The sequence below is a fragment of the Elephantulus edwardii genome, unplaced genomic scaffold (genome assembly GCF_000299155.1).
Source record: "Elephantulus edwardii isolate Elephantulus edwardi_28Jun2011 unplaced genomic scaffold, EleEdw1.0 scaffold00128, whole genome shotgun sequence".
Taxonomy (NCBI): Eukaryota; Metazoa; Chordata; class Mammalia; order Macroscelidea; family Macroscelididae; genus Elephantulus; species Elephantulus edwardii.
In genome coordinates, this window is record NW_006399878.1 from 7,194,278 (window position 1) to 7,204,492 (window position 10,215).

Below are 10,215 nucleotides of genomic sequence, written 5' to 3' on the forward strand. Positions count from 1 at the left end.
GTGGGGATCTTGTTTAATTCTTCTGCAGATAGTTTTCCAATTTTGCCAACACCATTTGTTAAAAAGGCTGTCATTTCCCCACCTAACTGATTTAATCTCTTGTCAAAAATCAGTTGACCATAAATAGACGGGCTGATTTCTGGGTTCTCAATTCTATTCCATTGATCTATGAGTCTGTCATTGTACCAATACCGTTCTGTCTTGACTACCACGGCAGTGTAGTAAGATTTTAAATCAGGGAGTGAGATGCCTCCTACCTTTTTTCTATTTTTAAGAAGTGCTTTGCTTACTTTTAAGGAACATTTTAGTAGTATTTCCTCTAAGAATGATTTGCTATTTTTGTCATTTGAATCCCTGAGATTATTAATAGGGAACATTTTCCTTCTACTTGAAGAGTGAGGAAGTCAAAGCTGAGAGGCTTTAATTCCACAGTCTTGTTTATGGCATTTATTTCCTATGGACACGGCTCTTTATATTTACGTGGCTCTTTACATTCTTTGAACTATAATATGATTAGCAAAGAATAAACACCACATATCATCATATTATATGATCTGCGTTAGAGCTCTTAAAAGAGGAATTGATAGTCCTATAAATCTCAGAAAAGGAAAAATAATGAAAATGTGCTTGACTGAATATATCTTGCTGTATCTAGGCAGAAGTTAGTATCACAATGTGTTTTCTTAAACATGAGTAATTTTGTTTTTAATAAACCTTGCATTACTTTAGCCAATATGTAAATATTTTTAAATAGCATATATGAGCTTTGATTCTAAAAAGGGAATTGTTGTGCAAATTAAAGATAGCTTGACATGTTTAACATATGTGTAAATTGATTTAAATACATTTTTCTCTCTAATAGAATAGGATCGTTTTCTGTAAAGATAAAATCCAATTTCAGAAATTGTTTTGTATACTATAAAGTGTACATTGTTTGTTGTTATGTACTGCCTAGTTGAAACCAGTTATAGGTTTTTAGAAGCAGTAAACTGCAGGGGAGGAAATTGCTGTAGAGGAGCTGGCCAATTTGAACTATAGGGCTTTGGGTTGACAACACAACTTCCTACTATTAGGTCGCCAGAGTTCCTAATACATTGTTTAGTTTATTAAATACAGTAAATAAATTTATAGTTTTAATTCAGGTATTTGATAAATCCTATATCTGTCACATAAAAATCTATAAAAAATACCAACGGAAAATTCCTACTAATTGACAAAAATAATATTGAATTCATAGTTATATATATATATTTCATCTGTTTTTTCCCAGAATCATGTCTAAATTTATGAAGCATTATAATTTTTGGCTATATCTCAATTTAAGTGTGTTGAGACAGTCTAAGCAAGCCTAGTTCTCAGCTCCTTTTCATATAGAATGTTCATTCAGATCATTGGCTTTTAAAGTCTTTCCAAAGTTGGCAGTATCTCTTGTTGCACTGAACTCTTTCTGCTGTTTCTAACTTACAAAATTCAAATCAATATCATGAATTCTGTACATTAAATCCTACTTCCATGCATTTCTCATGCACATAGATCATAATACTTCTCATGGGTCACACTAAACAACAGAAACTCAGTCAGGAAATCCAAACTATACTTTCTAAAATGCAACACACATGCAGGTTTTCTATGGAACTTGCAATACTCTTATTGTTTCTACGAAAGGAGACATATTTTCCCTGTATTTTCAGATTCTCTAAATATATTATGTGTATCTATTTTCTTTTTATGATACAACCCAAAGGCAAGCAGTTCAAGCTCACCAGCTGCTCTGCAGGAGAAAAATGGCAATCTCCTTTCATCTTATTTATAGCCTCTGAAAACCTGCTGGATGGTCAGCTATTATTCACTTCCGACTAAATAGACATATTCCTTAAGTAATCTTATGCATTTTTTTATTAAAAAAATACTGAACATTTTATACTGCATGGCCTTTCTTGTACTACTTTTCATTGTTTTGTTTGTTTTTTTCTGATACAAAACTCTTTTTGTGAGCCAGTACATGGTTAAAGAAGAGTTAAAAGTAGTTATTGTGGGATTGATTCCATTTCATTCTGACCACATGCTTGCCAATCTAGAACTTTGCTATTAGAATTGAAGATATATTTAAATAGATTCTGTTTTATGTGAACTTAAATGTGAAGTTCTCAAATTTAAGACAACCTCATTGGAATTTTGTGTGCTATTTATTATGTGATTATTTTAGAAACTGGAAATTAGAAGAAAATAAAGTTTTAAAATGCAGAAATATATCTTAAAACAGAAAATTCCTTTCCATTCCACTTTCAATATCCTCAAGTGGTGACTCATTCCTCTTAGAGATGATTTTTAAAGTTAGAGTTGAATTGTGAGGATAGAAAATAAAAAGGATATAAGAGCAAGCAAGCAGCATGGCAGGAATAGATATTTTTGCAATTAGCCTTGGGAGAAAGGAAAGAAGCTCTGGAAAAGTAAAAATAAATATAAGAATGAATCTAAATCCTATGCCTGTTAAAAAGACAGCAGAATGCGCCAAAAAAGTAACAAGGTACATCCTATGTAAAATCTGTTAATTGGAATGAGGTAAAGACAAGCTTTTAGAAATACCAGCTGGAGATCTATTAAATAGGCTAAATGAACCTAAAACGTCGGAGTTTATGATATTTAAAAAATAGAATATTTGTTTCTTGGGTTTTTTTATGCTTAAGATTTAGATGCTATATTTAAAAGACAAGAATCGTGTGTGTGTGTGTGTGTGTGTGTGTGTGTACTCACATGGGCTCACATGTGTGATTTTTAATAAAGTGATTACCTGTTGATGAGTAGTATTTCCTTGAAACCTTAGGGAAATCGCAAGAAAAATCATTGAAACAAATTATTTTTCAGTTATGTTAATATATATTTGTTTGCTGTGCAACGAAAAGCTTTTTAACTAAAAAATAAAATAATATACAAACTCACACATTGAAATTTCAGAGTTACTTTGAAACCTGGCCTGATACTTAACAGACTCAATTCTTTAGATAGACAATTAAATTCAAACACATACATAGAAATTTTAGAGTTGCTTTCAAACTTGGCTTTGTACTTAATAGTTTCAATTCTTTAGGTAGACAGTGAAAACTCTCAAAGTTGAGAAAATGCATATATATAATCTTAGCTAATAATTGAATCTTAATGTCTTGCTTTGTACTACTTGATAATTTTTTATTTTTTCTTATTGATGACATCAGATGAATCTGAAAACAGAGAATACTATGAAAAGATTGTGTGGATTACAATAAATTATAGATAACATTGTGAAGAATCAGAAACCAGATGCTTGGTTGTGCTCAATTAAAGGGGACACTGCATGGTTTAAAATCAAGAAAGATGCGTGTCCTGGTTGCATCTTTTCACTATACCTATTGAATCTATATGTTGAGCAAATAATCTGAGAAGAGGAACTTTTTGAAGAAGAATGTGGTATTAATATTACAGGAAGACTAGCAACATCTGAATTACATACAGATGTAATTCATAAACCTTCTTTATGGAAAGTGAAGAAGACTTAAAGGACTTAATGAAGAAGATCAAAGACTCTAATATACAATACAGGTCATTCTCCAACTTGAAGAAAACAAAACCCCTCAAAATTGGGCCAATAAATACCATCATTATAAGTTGGAAAAAAAAGTAGAATTTGTCAAGAATTTCCTTTTACTTGGATCCCCAATCAACATTTAGAGGAGAGAAGAGACAAGAAAGAAAAATAAATTAATTCATTTAAAAAATATTAAAGCAACTCAAAGGACATACTGGATTGTACAAAAGTGCTAAAGAAGTAGGGTATCAGTTAAAAGAGAGGATAGTGCTCATGTGGAACCTATACCTGGATCAGGAAGCTGGTGGGTGAATAGAGGGCAACAACGAGTGAATGAATATAGAACTTTACTGTAAACTTTCATTAAAATCACAATTAAAAGAAAGCATTTTATTAAAAAAAAATGATTAAAATGTACCACACCCAAGTCACAATATTTTAGATTACTTCATATTAAAGTTAGACAATATATGAAGAACCTTTAAAAAAGAATATATGCCCTTGAATTATGTTTGTGATGACTTTTGATTATACTACAAACTGCCAAAAGAAAAAATTGTTTGAAGAAATGCAGTCACAGGGTTCCTTATAGACAAGGATGGTGCAAATTGGTGCATTTAAAATCATAATTAAAATAAAGCTTTCGACCTGTTGTCAGGAGAAACTAGTACTTGGAAAGGCAAATCATATCGGGAAAGATGGAGGGTCAGAAAATCAGAAGCCCTTCAGTAGATGGATTGACACAGTAATTACAACAGCGGTAGTCTTTTTAGAGATTTTAAGGAAGATATAGGATATGAACAAGGCTTTGTTCTTTTTTATATTGTTGTACTAGAAGTCCAAGTTGACTCTAAAGTTCCTAGCAAATCAAGATTAATTTTTAAAATTTTTATTACTTTTTAATTTTAATAGAGATTTTAACGAAAGTTTATAGAGAACTTGGATTTTCATTCATTCATTCATTCTTGAACATTTTCCTCCGTACCCACCCCAGTTCACTTTTCTCTTTGGAAAAAAAATTCTTTCACTGTTCCACAATTTCCTCACCCCTGCTGCCAGTTCACTTTGCTATACAGCTCTTATCCTGGACTGTTGTCATGCAACTAATAACTAATCATATGTTCCTTTTAGGCAGTTCTTTCCCTCATCTGTTTCAATACAGTATACATTATTTATCCCTTTTACTAGTTTCTCCCAACCCCGATATCAGTCTTGTTTCATAACAGTGGCAATAAGCGGTATTTGTCCTTTTGTGACTTAGTTCACTCAACATAATGTCCTCCAGAGAATGACATAGTATCAAAATAATTCTAAATGGGAGTAGCTAAATTTATCACTCATTCATGATTGATGAGTGCTGTATATAAGCCTTGTTGTTGTTGTTACCTTCTGTCTAGTTGTAGGCGACTCATAGCGACCCTATGAACGAAAGTACTCAACACTTGTGTGACTTTCATCCTTTCTCCAAGTTCACAGAGTTTCTGGAGGCAAGCTATTATGCAACTGGATGCCACTCCCGCTTCCAAGCTTGTTTTAATCGGGGAGCTCCACCAAACACTGTCTGCCATGGTTAACCAACACATTTGACACATCAGTGTCACAGTGTCCACCTTCACAGCAACCACAAGTTACCGCTACATGGCAAATGGACACACCAGGGCTATATGACCTAGAAGAACGTTTGACATAAAACAACGAAAAACAGGCCTGAGGGCCGCGGATTAAAAGTCATCCACCTTTCGCTTGGTAGCATCGCTTTCTCAAAATATGAAACTACCTTTGAAGTATGACAAAAAATTTCAGTACATGACATAGGATCTTTTTATATGACATATTGTTGTACTCATTGTTGGCAGAATCAATAATAGCTCATGATGATATCATATGTGCAAACTAGAAATACTTCATAGAGGTTTTAAGGCTTCAACTTCTAAGAAGCAGATCTTTATTTTTTTAAATTGAAATTATAATGAAAGATTATAGAGAACTTGGATTTTCATTCATTTGTTGTAGCACATATTCCTCCCTGCCCATCCCTCCCCCCCATTCACTTTTCCCTTTGAAAAAGGGGGAAAAATTGTTTCATTGTTATACAATCTGCCCCCCAGTCCACTTTACTATACAGCTCTTATACTCGACACTTGTCATGCAAATAATACCTAATCATACATCCCTTTTAAACAATTCTCTCCCTCATCTGTTTCAAGACAGTGTACCTTACTTATCCCCTCTTTTTTCAGTTTCCCCCCAAATCCAATGTCAGTCCTGTTTTATAACAGTGGCATTAGGCAGTATTTGTCCTTTTGTGACTGAGATATTTCACTCAACATAATGTTCCACAGGGTCACCCGTTTTGTATAATATTTCATGAGTTTCTTGTTTTTCAGTGTGAAGCAGATATTTAGACCTGTCTTTCTAGACACCTGTTTTTAGATTCCAACTTCCAACCTTTCAGTTCTTAGCTGTTTATGAAACTCAGGAACTCCATTACATTAATTTAGAAAGTCTCTTCATACCAAATTTACAAGAATTATTTAAGGTCCTCTTTATGTGAATTTGACAATTATTTACGAAAACTAAACATTTTTTTCAAATGCTACAGTTTATTAATATCACTATTTCAAAGTTATTCTCATAACTTTTCATTTGACCTGCATTCACTATTTTGTATTAGATCATGAACAAAGACTTCTGAATAAAGCACTGTAACTTAAATAAAACAGAAATGGAAAAAAGAGAAATCAACCACTTAGTTTGCCAGTTATTTCTGAATGACTGAAATATTTATTATTCTATAAATTAAACAAACAAACAAAATGCTTAAACACAGGAACTGAAGGATAGCCACTACAGTGGAAAAGTGCACTGGTATAAATCAAAATGCTCTTAGCCCTCAAAAGAAAGTAGCAGGAATCTTAGTTGTCAGTAAACAAGGAAAATTCCAACATAATTCTAGATTTTAGCTATGTTTAAATTTACTTCAAGCATCTTGAAAGGGAAAGTATTTTGTTTTGTTTTTCTCTTTCTTTTGATTTTCTATCACTTCTGAGGTCATTTAACTATTGTGTTTAAAATCTGTGGTTATAAGTCCCAAACTTAAAAGAGGATAGTACTATGTTCGTACTTAACCCTAGTAAAATCCTAACAGCTAAAAAAGGAAAGGCTATGTGGTGTTGGCCAAGTCCAACTTATATCGATTCCCCAAAGGGAAACTGTCCACATTGATAACACTTACAGTATAAAACTGATCCCTATTTGATCAGACAGGGCCCCTTAGTTTTCTTTCCCCACTGCTAATTATAGAGTACAAAATTCTTTGCAAATGACCATTTAGATTTTACAAAATATCTTTCTTCTGACAGTTGTGGGATATCTTAGGCAAACAGATTAGGGCAGAGGAAGACAAAGGATATCAAGCTTGGAAGTTTCAAGATCAGTAAAAAAGTAGGGAAACAATTCCCTAACCAGATTAACAGCAAAACACACTCCTTCCATTAGTTCAGAAAGCTCTCAGCCATCACCAAGATATTGTCCCTCCAGGCAGCTTCACAGTTAGTAACAGAAGGATATGTCTGGTTCCAAAGGATGTGTGCTGCTTTCTCTTTTGCTGCTGCTTTTCCTTTTTCCATCTCAAGGGCTATGATTATGGCCTTAGCTCCACGTGGCATCTTCAGACTATGCATTGCCATAGATCTGGTTAGCTCTTTCTCATGTTGGCCTTGCAGCTGTTGATGATGTTGAACATGCTGATGAAACTACAGATCCACATCTAAGGCAGCTGGAGACCATATCTTTTGAGGAGCAAAGGGGAGCACGTGACTCTATTGATTAATTTTATTTACATGTTTATACTTAACCCATGTGGTCAGGTTGAATGCAAAGAATAGAAAATTTTAAAAAATCTTACCACTCATAAGCTATATCATTAAAATTTTCTGTTTATGTAAATTTATCATATATACTTTGCTTCTTACTTTGTTTCTAATTTGGTCAATAGTCTTCTCAATTACTTGTTACACATCAGAGAGATAGAAAATGAATAAGGATGAAAAAGAATTATTGATGTAGTTGAGTTGTGGTGCTGGAGAAGAGTACTGAATATCCCATGGACTGCCAAAACAACAATCAGATATGTCTGGGGAAAAATGTAGCCAGCACACTCCTTGAAGGCAAAGATAGAGAAGCTTCTTCTTTAATACTTTGGACATATAATTAGTCAAGTCGAGTCCTTAGAAAGGGACATCATGCTTGGAAATAAGGGTCAGTTGAAGAGAGGAAGAACTCCAGCAAGATGGATTGACCCAGTGACTTCAGCAATGGGCTCTAGTGTAAGAAAGACAGAGAAGATGGCACAATATAGGGCATGGTTCAGATCAGCTGTTCATAGGGTCACTATGAATATACTCAATTCAATGGCACCTAACAAAAACAACAAATTGGCATAAATAACCAAACAATATGACCAATATTTTCTGCTGATATGCCTGTGAAATAAATCATGAAAGGTTAATAATGGGGAGTTCTGGGGGCCTAGTGGCAAGAAACTGTACTGCAATCCCAGAGGCGCACGGTTCGAATCCACCAGATGCTCTGCCTGGGAAGGAGGGACAATCTCCTCCTGTACCAGTCAGATCTGATTTGATGATGCACACACACAAAAATAATAAAATAAATTTTTTTAAAAATAGTTAATAACACTTTTGTTGGTTTTCCTTCAGTTATTTCTTATTCATGATGATCCTATATGACAGAGCAGGACGGCCTCATAGGATTTCCTAGGTCCAAATCTTTACGACAGCAGGTTGGCAAATCTTTTCTCCTTGGAGCCACTGGTCTGGCCAGATTCACTACCTTTCAGAGAGCAGATAGGTTTGTACCACCAGGGCTCCTCAGTTTATAAAATCTAAAGAAAAGCTAGAACCTATTGTCACATATTCTATCTCATTCTATGCCATAGGTTTCCAAGGTCTAAATAATTTAAGTAGTTGTTCTTGTTGTGTGCCATCAAGCCGAAATTGACCCATATCTGACCCTTGTGAGCAGTTGGTAGATTTGAACCATATACCTTTGGGTTTCCAGCACTACTACTCACTACTATGCCACCAGAGCTCTATAGAAGTAGAGTGCCACATCTTTCTTCTCAGAATTATTCATAGGTTTGAACCACCTACATTTAGGCTATTGGCCCAACACTTGAACAGTGTGCCACAAAAAGTCCTTTATTCCACAATAAAATAATTTCTGAAGCAGTGATTATGGTGGCTATGAGTGTTTTCGAATAAATCTTTTAGAAATGAGTGGTTTCTTGATTTTTTTGTTATTATTGCTGTTTTTCATTATTATGGCATTTGATAATAATTTTCTTCCATAATCATCCCATTAATTTGCCCCCCAATCCCTTTCTTCTCAGTCGAGGTCATAATTGGCTTCTTTAGTCATGTTTATAGCAGATTGTCATTGCTGAAATGAGTCTTGTTTAGGTCCTACCAGATGGTTAATTTCTTTCTTTCTGAAAAAATCCTGTGACAATTTGGTGGCATGTTTGTTTCCAAGACTGAATTTTGAAATGTAAAGAGTTCTTACACTTTAGAGGGCTACTGGAAAAAAACCCAAAAACAACTCCCCCCCCACTGAAATCTCCACAAAAATAGGATTAAAAATATAATAAAAACAAGATTCCGGAATTCATTATGATTCAGCTTATTCACATGGTTGTATGGCTATATAGCAGGATATTTAATTTTTCACTTAACATTTACAAAACCTCTTCATGAAATCAGATTTTATTTATTGATATGGAACCATTTTTATAATACATTATTCTAGCACGGTCTTACCTTATATAAAGAAAGTGCTTAGTAAGTTTTAGTACAGGTCATAGATTACAAAATCTATTTCTGACAAGATCCTCAGCAATCAGCTAGGCTGTCTTTATTTACAGATATGGGAATTATGCCCAGATGGGCAAATATATTTGCTGAAGACATCAGTATAACATCATTAAACTTTTTTTTAAATTTTATTATGCATATATACCATGTTACTAAAAAATTATAATCTAAAAATCATAGCTTAAATATTTTAAACACCAAACAGGTGTTATTAATCAAAGTCACTTTAAAAAGGAAATTAGAAACAAAAGGCGGACATTGAAAGGAAAGAAAAGGAATCACTCTAAAAAGAATAGTCACCTACTTGTGTTTCAACCTTTTGGAGTGTTATTTATTAGAACTAGAGGTAAAATATCATGCAGGATAGAAACTTAGCAAAATTGTATAATCTCTTTGCTATGAGGCCTAATAGTAGATCTCTAGGGGGAAAAATTAAAACAATTACATAGAATGTTGTTATGTGCTGTCGAGTTATTTCTAGTAACTTTCCTTTGCTTATAGCCTCTACATGCAATCTGTTATTTCCCCTACTAAAAGTAGATACTATCCCTAAATTTGTGTGCCTCACTCTATTTCTTTAAATGAGGTGGTGTAGAGGCAAGAAGTTGTGCTGCAATTTCAAGGACATAAGGTTTAAGGCCACCAGATGCTCCATGGGAGAAGGATGAGCAATCTCTTCCCATGTTATTAACTGCCTCTGCAAATGTAAATTCTAACTCAGTGGTACACAATAGCAATATATGTGCATAATCAACATTTTAT